At 35.0% G+C, this 14,072-nt stretch overlaps 1 long non-coding RNA gene across 5 annotated transcripts in view; it reads right to left on the reverse strand.

Moving 5' to 3' along the window:
- The window catches only part of LOC105467596 (uncharacterized), a 34,871-nt gene extending 24,830 nt beyond the window's left edge, over positions 1-10,041 (reverse strand). Inside the window, exons 1-2 of one of the 5 annotated variants that reach the window (XR_011625654.1) lie at positions 9,487-10,041; positions 5,452-7,218 (exon numbers count right to left, since the gene is read on the reverse strand). This is a non-coding gene — a long non-coding RNA (uncharacterized lncRNA). The other 4 variants (XR_011625656.1, XR_011625657.1, XR_011625655.1 and 1 more) reach the window with 4 other exon arrangements.
- Positions 10,042-14,072: the final 4,031 nt, after the last annotated feature.

Here is a 14,072-nt window from a genome sequence, read left to right on the forward strand (position 1 = left end):
AATTTTTTAACTTTGATTAGTAAACTTTATTAATCTTTAAGTTATTTTTGCTTTGGTGTCAAGTTTTAGAACTCCGCCTAACTCACAAAAATTTTCTAATATGTTTTCTAAATAAAAGTTCTGTATTAGTTTTGACGCTGCTGATAAAGACATACCAGAGACTGGGCAATTTACAAATAAAAAAGAGGTTTAATGGACCTACAGTTCCATGTGGCTGGAAAAGCCTCACGATCATAACAGAAAGTGAAAGGCACATCTCATATGGAAGCAGAAAAGAGATGAGAGCTTGTGCAGGGAAATGCCCATTTTTAAAACTATCAGATCTCATGAGACTTATTCACTATCATGAGAACAGTATGGGAAAGATCCGCTTCCATGATTCAATTACCTCCCACCAGGTTCCTCCCACGACATGTAGGAACTGTGGGAGTTACAATTCAAGATGAGATTTGGGTGGTGACACAGCCAAGGGACAAAGCCAAACTGTATCAAGTTTTATAGTTTTATATTTTATATTAAAGATTGTGAGATGTTTTTGAGATATAGATTTTATACAGATTTAGGTAAGAGTTCTCTCTCTCTCTTTTTTTTTTTGTCCTATAGATATTTAATTGCTCCAGTACCATTCGTTGAAAGGCTATTCTTCTCCCCATTGGATTGCTTTTGTAACATTGTCTGAAAAAATGTTCTGCATATTTATTTGGGTCTTTCACTGTGTTCTCTATTCTGCTCCACTTGGTTATGTTTCTTCGCTCCTACCAATACCACAGTATCTTGAGTACCATAGTGTCTCAAATCAGATAGCGATTCTTGTTATTTTATTTTTTCAAGACAATTTTAGCTGTTTGAGAGTATGTGCCTTTCCATACAAATTTAAAATGAAGTTGTCCATATATTCAAAATCTTTGCCAGAATTGTATAGAAATTGTATTAAAACTATAGATGAATATGGGAATAATTAATATCTTTACTGTAAGTCTTTCAATTCATGAATATAGTATGTCTTTCTATTTGTGTGGATCTTCTTTTGCTTTAGTTCATCCATATTTTGTAATTGTCAGCATCTGGATTCTGCACATGTGTTAACTTGACACTTAAGGAATTCATTTGCTTTGGAGTGATTGTAAATGATATTGTATTTTTAATTTCAGCCCCCCACCTGTTCATATATAGAAATGCAATTAATATATGTTTGTTGATCTTGCATCTGTGATCTTATTGAGCTCATTATTAATTTTACAAACTTTTTTTGATTTCCTGAATTGTTCTACTTGATCATGTCAGCTCCACAAAAAAAAAAAAAAAGTTTTATTTGCTCCTTTCCACTATGTAGAGTTTAATTCATTTTCTTACCATATTTGTATGAACTCTTCTGTATTGTGTTAAATAAGAGTGGTAAGAGCCTACCATATCTTTGTTGTAGTAGGCTGAATAATACTCCCTCCCACCCTCCTGAAGATAACAGCATCTAACTACTGGAACCTGTGAATATGTCACCTTACGTGGTACAAAGACATTTTCACATGTGATTAATTTGAGGATGTTGAGATGGAGAGATTATTCTAGATTATTCTGCATGCCTAAGGTAATCATAAATGTCTTTACAACAGCAAGACAGGGAGAGATTTTACTATAGAAAAGGAATGTCAGGGTGATCAAGTGTGAGAAAGATTTAGCTAAGCATTGCTGGCTATGAAGATGTAGGAAAAGTCTGAGCCAAGAGATTCCTGTGACCTCTAGAAGTTGGAAGAAGCATAGAACAGATTATTTTCTGGAGTCTGCAGAATAAATTACTGCTGCTAACCCCTTCATTTTAGCACAGTGAAACTGATATCATATTTTGGAACACCAAAAGAGTAAGATAATATATATTGTTCTAAGCCACAAAATTTGTGGCACTTCACTTTAGCAGTGGTAGAAAACTAATACGCTTCCCTTATTTCCAATGTTATATCATAAACATTCAGTTATTCACTGTTAAGTGTAACATAATCTGTAGGGTTCTTTTTTTTTTTTGTAGATGCTGTTTATATAGTTGAGAAAGTTGTCATCAATTTTTAGTTTTCTGAGAGGTTTGTAATTGATATTGTATTAGTCTGTTCTCATGCTTCTAATAAAGACATACCCAAGACTGGGTAACTTATAAAAGGAGGTTTAATGGACTCATAGTTCCACATGACTGGGGAGGCCTCACAATCATGGTGGAAGGTAAAGGGGAAGCAAGACACATCTTACATGGCATCAGGAAGGGGGCATCTGCAGGGGAACTGCCCTTTATAAAACCATCAGATCTCCTGAGACTTATTCACTATCACAAGAACAGCATGGGAAACATCCACCCTGAGGATTCAATTACCTCCCACTGGTAGGACACGTAGAAATTATGGGAACTACAATTCAAGATGAGATTTGGGTGGGGACACAGCCATACCATATCAGATACATATTATATTTTTTAATATGTTTTTTTCTGTAGTATTTGATGCATTCATACAATTTGTCATCTTTAGTCTGCTAATATGGTAGACTATACTAGTTGATTTTAGAATATTGAGACAATATTGTATACCTGGAACAAATTCCACTTGGTTTTTGTGAATGGTTATTTTTATTCATTTCTGGATTTAATCACCAATATTTTGATGAGGATTATTATGTCTAAGTTAAAGAAATATGTTTGTTTGCACTTTTTCACTTTTTCTGTCTTCCCTTTTTCCTTTTTTACTTTTTTATTTTGCTTCTTTTTTTGAATGAGTTGGTAAGTGTTCCTTCCTGTTCTGTTTTATGGAAGAGATTGTGTAAAGTTGGTGTTAGTTCTTCTTTAATTACTTGATAGTTTCCCTCAGTAAAACACTCTGGGCCTGGAATTTATTTTCAGGAGATTTTAAATTATAAATTTAATTTATTTAGTAATTATAGGAGTATTCAGCTTGTCTCTTTCATTTTGTTTGAATATTGTTAGTTTGTGGGTTTTGAGGAATTGATCCATTTCTTCTAAATTATCAAATTTATGAGCACAGAGTTTCTTACTGTGTTCCTTTATTATTTTGTAATGGCTTCAGGGTTAGTAGTAACACCCCTTGTTTCACTCCTGATATTGGTGACTTTTTTCATCTTTTTATCTTTGTCAGCCTTGCTGGGGTTTTAATCAATTTTGTTGAATATGCAGAATAAGTTTTTTGCTACATTGATTTTTCTCAATTGCTTTTTCCCTATTGTTTTTCTATCCTCAGTTTCACTGAATCCTGTGTTTGTCTACAATGTCCTTTCTTCTGCTTGTGTTGGATATATTTTGCTATTTGAGATACAAACTCAAATAATTGATTCAAAACATTTCCTTTTTCTTAATGTCAGCATTTAGTATCATAAATTTCTATCTCGACAGTGCTTTTGCGGCTTCTACTTATTTATCTAGATTACATTTTTACTTAGTAAAATATATTTTTTAACTTTCTTTAGATTTACTATTGACATAAATAATTTAGAAGTATATTATGTAATTTTCAAATTTCTAGAGGTAGCTCTCTTGTCTTTCTAATATTAGTCTTTAGTTCTATTTTGTTAGAGTCAGATAAAATACTATCTATGATTTCAATTTTTAAAAAATGAGGTTCCTCTTATGGTCTATTATGTGAGTTACTGATATGGTTTGCTTTTCCCCCTTTTGCTTGCAACTTCTTCTCGCAGCCACCATGTGAAGAAGGATGTGTTTGCTTCCCCTTCTGCCATAATTGTAAGTTTCCTAAGGCCTCCCCAGCCGTGCTGAACTGTGAGTGAATTAAACGTTTTTCCTTTATAAATTACCCAGTCTCAGGTATGTTTTCATTAGCAGCATGAGAACAGACTAATACAGTTACCTTGTTGAATTTTCTCATGGGCACTATATGTGTATATTATTAGATAGAATTTATTAAAATATATACATTGCTATATAAAAGTATTATGTTATGTATTATATAATAAATAATTATATATTATAATTTACATAAAATATATACAATAATGATATATATTATTTTATATTATGTATTATTTTTACAGTTTACTATTATATATTATATCAACTACATAAAATAATAATTTATAAATCTTTAAAAATTTTTAGTTTATAATTATTTTACTATATATTTTATATTTATAAAATATAAAATAATACTTTGTATATTCTATAAAATATAACATAACTTATAATAATTTATATATAAAATAATTATGGCATCACTCATGCTGAGATTCCAAACAGAATTTGAGTTATTATCTGATCTTTGGAGAAATCAGAAGAGAGAGATAAGAGTATTATTTCCCAAATAGGCCAGTTTCAATTGGGATCTTAATTAAGTTCCCTCTGGTGTAATCTTTACAAAGAAAAAGGTAATCTGAAAAAAACCAGCGTTAACCAATCAGTTATTTCTGTATTGTTCAGTTTCCCTACTTTCACTTAATAAGGAAAGCAACTTCGAGGTTACCAATCCCTTTTTTATTCCTTATTTCTACTTTCTTCAGCCCTTCTCTGTCTATGAAAACAAACTCTTTTGCTTGGCTCATTGGAATATTTATTCTCTTTTTTGGAATAAAATGTTGCCTGATTCTAGAATCACAAATAAAGCCAATTTATATCTTTAAATTTTTGCCATAATTTTGTCCTTTGGTGTATTCACACACACACATATACACACACACATATATATATGTATTCACACACACACATATACACACACACACACACACATATATATATATATATATATTTATGTGGATGGGAAATAATTGGGTAGAGTAATACATATATATATATGTAATACATGTATATGTATATACACACACACACACAGAGACAGTTCTGACCTGTTTTGAGTTATAATTTTTTTGACTTTATGATGGTTGGAAAACAATGTGCACTTCTCAACTTATGATGGGGTTATGTCCTGATAAACCCATCATAAATTTAAGATATTGGGAACATGACCCCATCATGGTAAGTTGAGCATCTGTATTGTTGGGTGGAATAGTCTATATATGTAAACGAGAATCTGTTTCAATTCTAGTTTCTGCTGATTTTATGTCTAGTAGTTCTATCGATTGTTGAGAGTAGAGCAATAAATGAAATAACATTATTTTAAAAAGTGAACATTGTAATCACTTCATTCTCTAGCCATACACAGCGACTGATGGCAGATAATAATAAGAAAATCCTCAGCCTGCTGCCTCAGGTTCATTTCGTGCCCTGGAATGTAGTGCTAAACTGCACTTCATAATCTTTGGAAAACTTAAAATTCAGCACCAACCAACCAGATACTTAGGTTCCACTTCAGACCTACTGAATTTGATTCACCTGAGATGAAGTGTGCACATTTTCATTTGAGCAGTCTTTACATGTTTCTGATGATCAATTTAGTAAAAAACAAGTACAATTAAATTGAAGTTTTGTAAAAAGATTGAAAACATAATAACCTCTAAAACCTTGCTTCTCAAGGTGTATTCTGTGGATTCATCATCACCAGGGGACCTATTTGAAATGAAGAATCTCAGGTTAATTCTAGAATTACTGAAAGAGACTTCTTACATTAACAGGTTTTAAATGGGATTCTTGCAGTTGTCAACATTTTAGAGACACTGCAGCTGGTTGTCAACATTTTAGAGACACTGAAACTTACCGTCAGAAGATACTGAAAATGTGTCTTGCGGATTTAAATTTAGGACCTGGGGGTCTATGCATCGAACAGGATGCTAGACTCTTCTCAATCCAGCTGTATTTGTCTAGTGCTTTCTACTAAGTTTCTGCCTGTGTCTCCTGAATACCCTCTTAGTTCCATGCTGGAAGAGGAACCTGTCTTTTTGCTAGAACCTGAACTACTTTCTAGAACTCTCTAGAGAGGAGAGATCAACCTACCTGTTACATGTTGCAAAGCAGAGGAATTTTATGGAAGATGAATGTTACTAAATTCAAAGGAAGTCCCTGCCCTGCATATTCTACTACTCAGTTATAATGCACCCATTATAGACTGAAGCTACTCTAATCCGTGTGTCGTTGGTCACTACCTTATAGGTGTTTTCTGTTTGTTTGTTTTGTTTTTTTCACCTCCTGTTTGTTACACTAGTTAATCTCCAGTTGAATTCATAGGTTTTTGCTTCATCATTTCCTGCCCTTTAAGATTCTAAAATGTCCTGTGTCCAAATCTTAGTCTCATGACAAGTGACGCTCTGAAATGATACAGGGAACATAATCAAAGAAAACACGTCTTTCTAGATTCAATAATATAGGTGCCATGTGGTTTATTCTGGGTTACAAAGAAACACAGGAAGCCCTTTTGGCCCCCTAGCTAAAGTAATTTCCTTCCTTTATTCTGCCTTATTGTACTGAATAATATTAAGTTTCATGTGACAAATGCTATTATTATCAATAGAAAAGTATTAATGACAACGAGAAATAGTGAACACTTGGAAACCAACTTCAGTTTGTTGCCTAATGGTTCAAAATGTTATCCGGTCAGATGAAAAACTTCATTGACTTTTCATTTCCCAGGAAATTTGGTAGAGCTGAAATAATATAATGGTTTTAAAAAGAGAGAAAAAAGGAAATGGAGGGCAGGTCAAAGGATTGTGTGCATTATTTAAAGACTCTTTCTCTCTGGGATATAAATAATGTCACTGATGTTGTTTCTAGGGTTATGCTGCAGAATTTCCAACAGTGACTAGTTAGGAAGCCCAGGTATTGGAGCAAATTGGGAAATGAATCCCAATTCAAACAAAGTGAGTGGAAGGGCTTATTTGTAACCTGGTCCTACTAACCACAGCATCGAGCTAAGACCGTGATCTCATTCATAAAAACTGTTATCCAATCATCTCAATAAATGTTTGTTTTGTTTTGTATGCTTTCATTTAAATAGACTGTTTGCTACCATGCAGAAGTATTCATATTTTCCAATTCCCAGGCCAACCTCTGGTATGGCTCACAAAACTATTACATTTTAACATAGCATCCATGTATATTGTATCCCCATAATCTATGCACAACTTACGTCTCAAGCATGACACATGAGACACATGGATGTATCCTTAATTATCTTGCTCCCATTTCCTGGACTATCTTTCCTTACACATTTTCATTCATTATTTATCAAAGTGAGAGAACACATTGTTGAATTAAAGATGTTTCCCATGAGTTCTTCTGGTGGTATTGAGAGAAATGGATATTGAAGAGATGTGAATCCCATAAATCTGTATGAGAGAAGAAACATTTTGTTTTTACCTGTGTTAGTCAACTTGGGCTTCCATAACAAAATAATGTGGCTTAAACAACAGCAATTTATTTTCTCACAGTTCTGGAGACTAGAAATCCAAGATCAGGGTGTCAGAAACATCCAGTGAGGCCTCTCTCCTGGGCGGCTTCCCACCCTGTCCTCACATGGTCTTTCTTCTGTATGCATCTATCTCTGGTGTCTCTTCCTCTTCTTATAAGGACACCAGTCCTATTGAATTAGGACTTCACCCAGATGGCCTCATTTAATTTCAATTATGTCCTTTAAGACTCTATCTCCAAATGCAGTGACATTGAGGGTTAGGGTTCCAACCAGTGAATTTTGAGGGAGCACAAGTCAATCCATAACATGACTTAATATGTCAGAGTATAATTACATTATGTTTTTTTAAATGATTTAGAAGTTATAGTTTCTAAACGAAACACGGGTGTAATCTCAAGCACTTTTCTTCTTACTGTCCTCATTGCACTGGAACCTGTGAAAATTAATCCTAATTTGCTCCCATTTTCAGTGTTACCACCATTCTTCTCAAACATACATAAACACAACAAGCAGGTTCAAGCTTCTTAATTGGATAAACACCAATTAAGTGTATATTTTAAGTGTATATTTTCCTGTCCTGATTTTTACCTTCAAATATTTAGAGGCTGATGTCTTTGTGCTCAGTGACTGGATGGACATTTTCCTTGGTTCTTGAAATAGGTGAGTGTTAAGCTTCTGAACTGACCACTCTCCTGGGTGCCAAATGAACCATAAAGGGCTAGTCTCGTCTCTGATTTGGGATAACAATTGAGAAACCTGTTTGACTCATGAGTATTCTCTAGGCTCTGTCCACTGTTTTCAGGCCCCAGAATCCTGATTCCTGAGCACCCACCTCTTACTTCACCACATGGAGACTCCGGTCCCCTCTGCCACTACACAGAGCCACTGAAACTTTCCTCTCAAGCTTTCTTGTCTTAATTTGCTCTACCTCATTCATGCCCATTTTCATTGGTAGTCTATTCTACTTCTATAGTACATATTTATTTTATTTTGTTTTGGTTTGTTTTGTTTTTGAGACAGGGTCTCATTTTGTCACACAAGCTTCAGTGCAGTGGTGCAATCTTGGCTCACTGCAACCCCGAACTCCCAGGCTCAAGTGATCCTTCCACCTCAGCCTCCAGAGTAGCTGGGACTACAGGCACATGCCACCATACCCATTTGATTTTTCATATTTTTATATAGAGGCAAGGTTTCATCACGTTTCCCAGGCCGGTCTCAAAACTTGGGTTCAAGTGCTGGGCCTCCCAAAGCTCTGGGATGACAGGCATGAGCCACCGCACCCAGTCGCATACTTATATTTTTCAGACTCCTCATTCTCCTCAATCCAAAAACAAAACGTAATTGTAATGACATAAATATCACACCATAATCAAAAAGAGACATTAGTGTTGTCTGTAATGTTACTCTTGATCTGAAATTTTAGAGGATGAGGAAAACTGACACTCTACTACCCCAGCAATTCCAAACTTCTGAATTTGATAGATGAAGAAACTAAAGCCCTTCAGTTTCAAAACAAAAACACACCAATCCATGTATGCTCCTGCCAAATATAAGTCTGAATGCATGAGATCCATTCTACTACCTGCTGGATGTTCATTCCTTCTTTCTCAACAAATACAGGCACTATAGTAGGCATTGAGGTAGTTAATGGTGAACAGAGAAAACCATTTCGTTCCTTCCATCATCACTCTCATAGTCTGACTAGACAGAGTAATAATAAGCAAAGAGTGATGTAAATACATGCAAAATGTCAACGGTGGGCACTGCTCTGAAGTATAAATACAACATATGAGAAGCTGTATTCAGAGAATTGGACACACTGGGTACATTGGAGAGAGCTTCCCTGGAAAACTAAAATGTAAAAGATGACACTGATTTAATTAGGTGAATAAGGACAGGAAGAATATTTATACCAGAAGAAATAACCCCTACAAAGATCCTATGCTGAAAGACTGCACAGAACAAATTAGCGTGGAGAGTAACAGGAACAAGAGAGGAGGAGCAAAATGTGGTTGGAGACACAGACACACTGTGTGATACTGTGTGATACTGTGTGGTATCACACAGTAAAAGCCTTTGGGCCAAGTGAAGTTTTGCTTTATGGCAAAAGCAGCAGGACATCAGTAAAGGGCCCGTCTCACTATCACTGCCGCTTCGGCCCTAAACCAGCCCCGGTTTCTCTTACCTGTTTATTATTACTCTTTCCTCCTCACTGTTCTTTCCTCCTTGAGCCTCCCAAAGTCTATTCTCAGCAACAGTCAGCGTGATTAGTTTAAACCCAGGTCTGATCATGTTACCTGTCTGCTCACAGCCAATTCCAACATCCTGTCTTTCCCAGAATAGCATCCAAAGTCCATCTGCTGGCCTGAAGGCCCTCCATGATCATATTTACTGCTACTTCTCTAACCACACCTTCTAACTCTGTTTTCCCTCACATACCCTCTCTGTATCGCTGTGAAGCCCCGTAACTGTTCCAGAACATTTCAAGCATGCTCTTGTCCCAGGGTGTTGGCATTTCCTGTCCTCTAGATTGGCCCTCTTCCAGGTAGGCACATGAGTCAGTCTCCCCAAGTGCACAGGTCTTTCTCAGACATGCACTCACCAGGGAGGTCTTCCCTGACTTCCCTGTAGAAAACAGCTACCATCCTGCTTCCATCACTTCCCAGCACCATCCTCAGCTTTATTTTTCTTCCTAGCATTGTCTGCTACCTATCAAGTCTTTTTGTTTCTCTGTTTTGATCAGCCTGCTGCCACAAAAATGAAAGTTCTTTGAGAGCAAGGGCTTGTTTTCTTTCCTGCTTTATGCCTAGTGGGTTGAAAAGTAACTAGAACGTAGTGACCGGTAAATATTTGTTGAATTCACAAATAAATGAAAAAGTGTGGGACATTCATTACCACAATCATTTTGCCCATTAGATATTTTTCATTTTTTGTTCTGAATCAGAATGTTCACTTGTATGCAGAGAATACACAGATATGCCCTGTTGTAAATCAAGATCTAACTCAAGTCCTGTTTACCCTCTAGGACTGCCTTTCAATACTAGCAACCTTGATTTTTAAAATTCCCAATAAACTAATAATCTAAACCAGTAATTTATCTATAACAGCCCAGTGTCTTTTCTTGGGTAATTCTCATCTCTTGAACACTATTGTGTAATTTGAAAATATGTACTCAAACTTTTTTCATTTTCTTTTATGTAGAGCTGCCAATGCAATGCTATTTTGTAAGAGGTAAACACACACTTGCTGCTTTCTCATAATAACTACTATTTATCATTCTTAAGCAGGAAAAAAAAGCAGTATATGTTCACTTAAAAAGTAGTAACCAGTTTTAGCTGAGACATAACTCTTGTATGATAGAGTAGTGGAAATAGACATGGAAAGGAAAGTTAGATGTTTTAATATTGTATTGAAAAATGTAGAATTTTTCTATAGCAATGAGGAGACATTGAGTATTGCAGATCAATGAAAGGGTTTTAGAAAGATAACACACAATACTATTGAGGCAGATTGGTTAGAATACAAAGAGAAGTTGTTTGGCTCAAAGGCCATCAAAGTAGGCCATTCTGAATGAGGCCACTGTCAGTAGGAACAGAAATTTTTTAAAAATAATATTTTTGATGTTTTTGCTTTTATTCAAGCATTTACTAACTCGGACTGTTGCTGTACTGTGTTAGCCATTAGAGCTTAAAAAAAATGAGCTGTAAGTTTCATGGACATGCCTTTAAAATAACTTCATTATCTACGTTTTTCCTTTCAGTCTAAGAATTCCAGTTCCTATTAACAATGTCATGATGCATATTCATTAAGCCTAACAAAAGTCGTACATTTACATTTGCATAACATTTTGCAGTTTAAAAATAGCCTTCATGTGCTTTAATTATGTTATTTGATCTCACAAGAATCCTAGCAGGTAAGCTGAGTAGGAAATTCTCTTCAGTTTTTGATAAGAAACTGTAAGTCAGATTTGGTAAGTCATTGGCCCCAGGTTACACCACCTGTGAATTCAGAATTGAATTCATATATCTAAATTCCAAATAATATGGTTTTCCTTATAATTTCATTCCAAATATATATTACTTTATTTGATTTTATTTTTGAGACAGGGTCTCACTCTCTCTCCCAGGCTGGAGTGCAGTGACACAATCTCGGCTCACTGCAAGCTCTGCCTCTCGAGTTCACGCCATTCTCCTGCCTCAGCCTCCCGAGTAGCTGGGACTACAGGCACCCGCCACCACGCCAGGATAATTTTTTGTATTTTTAGTAGTGACGGGGTTTCACCATGTTAGCCAAGATGGTCTCGATCTCCTGACCTTGTGATCCACCTGCCTCGGCCTCCCAAAGTGCTGGGATTATAGGTGTGAGCCACTGCACCCGGCCTCCACATATATTTTTAAAGTTCATGTGAAAGTAATTTTGTATCTGTACTAATTCCACTTTAATTCCCCTCTCCAGAGCCTATGGTTTATTGTCTAATTTCATTACTTCTTTTGTTACAGGTTTTATAAGAAATATCAACAGTGCTGTATGTTTTTTTTTTTTTTTTTTTTTTGTGATAGAATTGTGAGGCTATAAATACAAACCCCCCCCCCAAAAAAACACAACAAGAAAAGAAAAAACACACAAAGATAAGCTAATAAGCCTTTCTCCTAATGGTGCAAAACTTCTGTCTCAAAAACAAAGAAAGATAGTGTTTTTAGATATATACATTTTACAAATAAAAATATATCATCATTGATTTATGTTTTTAAAGTAAAAATGTAGACTTTAATTTCAGTTTGTGTAAATATTTTAAATTTGTTATTCTGTTTACATAACTTCTCACAATTGGAGAAGCTAAAAATTGAATTAGACAGGATAGTAAAATATTAAATCCTGCTGGAAAACATTAAACCAAAAGCCATAACTCTCATTGTTTTTGCTCTGTGAATTCACAGTATTAATTAGTTTAGCAGGAAAGCAAAACAAATTATTAGCATGAATCAACTTGAATTTCAGATATTCTGAAAATAAGCATCAGTTCAGTTCATTAGAATGAATTCTTTTTAATGAAAGATATTCCCAGCCTTCAGATTTTGCATCTTAAATATTTTTCTCTAATAAAAGGAACCCCGGTTTCTTGGAAAAATAGCTGATTCTAGGGTTAGGGAAGAAAATACACAAGGTAAACCTCAGGAAACTGGTAGTGTCAGACAGTAGGAAAGTGCTTAGAAAGAAAATACACACACACACACACACACACAACTGTATATATATCAGAGGGACACAGGAAGCAGCAACATAGATGGAACTGGAGGTCATTATGTTAGTGAAAGAAGCAGGCACAGAAACACAAACATAGTGTGCTTTCACTTATTTGTTGGATCTAAAAATCAAAACAATTGACCTCATAGAGAGACAGAGCAGAAGGATGGCTACCAGAGGCTGGGAAGTGTAGTTGCCGGGGGCAGTGAAGAGGGAGGTGGGGATTGTTAATGGGAAAAAAACAAAAAACAAACCACAGAAAGAGTGAAAGAGACCTAGTATTTCACAGCATGATGAGAGGATTATAGTCAATAATAATTTAATGGTGCTTTAAAAAATAACTAAAGAGTATAATTGTATTGTTTGTAACACAAAGGATAAATGCTTGAGGATATGGATACTCAAATATTTCATATACTACACAAATATATACATATATATGTACTATGTACCCACAAAAGTTAAAATGTAAATAAAAGAACTTCCAATGGACAAAGTTAGGACAATGTGAGCAACAAGATAAATAGCATGGCATTGTCATATAAGCCAAATATAAAATAAATATACTGACATCATACTATTGTAAATGACCGATTTTTTTTACTTTTTTTAATTACAGCTGTCAACATGCAACATGGGTTAAAAAGTAGATAGGGATGAATATAGGCACACTTTCCTATGATGCTTAGGGACTAAGGAAGGCATTATAATTAAAGCTGGTGATAAGAACACCAGGAGTGATTCACGCTGGATGGTGAACACCTATATCTATCTATCAAAGGTAAGTCAGAGAACTGAAAAATTCAAGCTGGAGAAGATGCACCAGGCAGCTAACATGAATGGAAGACTATTAGACATAAATAGTCTTGCCTTGGGAGATGGAGGCTGAGGATGGAAGCTTCCCATGTTCACACACACAATAAGATGAGCTAAAGGTACTCCACCAACCCGCACGCTGCCAAATGCTGAACAGGTCTCATGCCATTCAAAGATGAGTACGTGGAAAATACACCTATGCTAGGTCTTTGAAATGATAGTAAATAAAAGTAGATAACAAACATTGTCCAGATATTTCCACCAAAGAATGTCTCTCTGAAGAGCATGCATCTGAGAGCTATTGGCTAAAAGAAACTGATGAAAACTAGAGAAAATATATGGTTGACTTACTGAATATTGTTGCAATTGAATGTTATCACAGTAAATTCAAGAAATTATAAAGAGATAACAAGAAGCTGAAATTAGACAATCTATCTAGGAAGAATTTTTTAAAAAGAATGAAATGGAGATTAGTATGGAGTAACAGATTTATAAAGTTTATCCATCCACAACAGTAAAAGACATAAGTAAGAGGAAAGAACAAGGTATCAAAGAAGTAAAGAAAAACTTAGAAGAAAACTCCTTTAGAATATAAATAAAAGCAGTGATTAAATAAGTAGAAATGTAATGATACATCACTAGGACAATTGGATGAGAAATATCATTCAAAAATACACTCAAAACACATTTTTTTTTTTTGGAGCTGATGAA

Source organism: Macaca nemestrina, chromosome 7, assembly GCF_043159975.1.
Source record: "Macaca nemestrina isolate mMacNem1 chromosome 7, mMacNem.hap1, whole genome shotgun sequence".
Classification (NCBI taxonomy): Eukaryota; Metazoa; Chordata; class Mammalia; order Primates; family Cercopithecidae; genus Macaca; species Macaca nemestrina.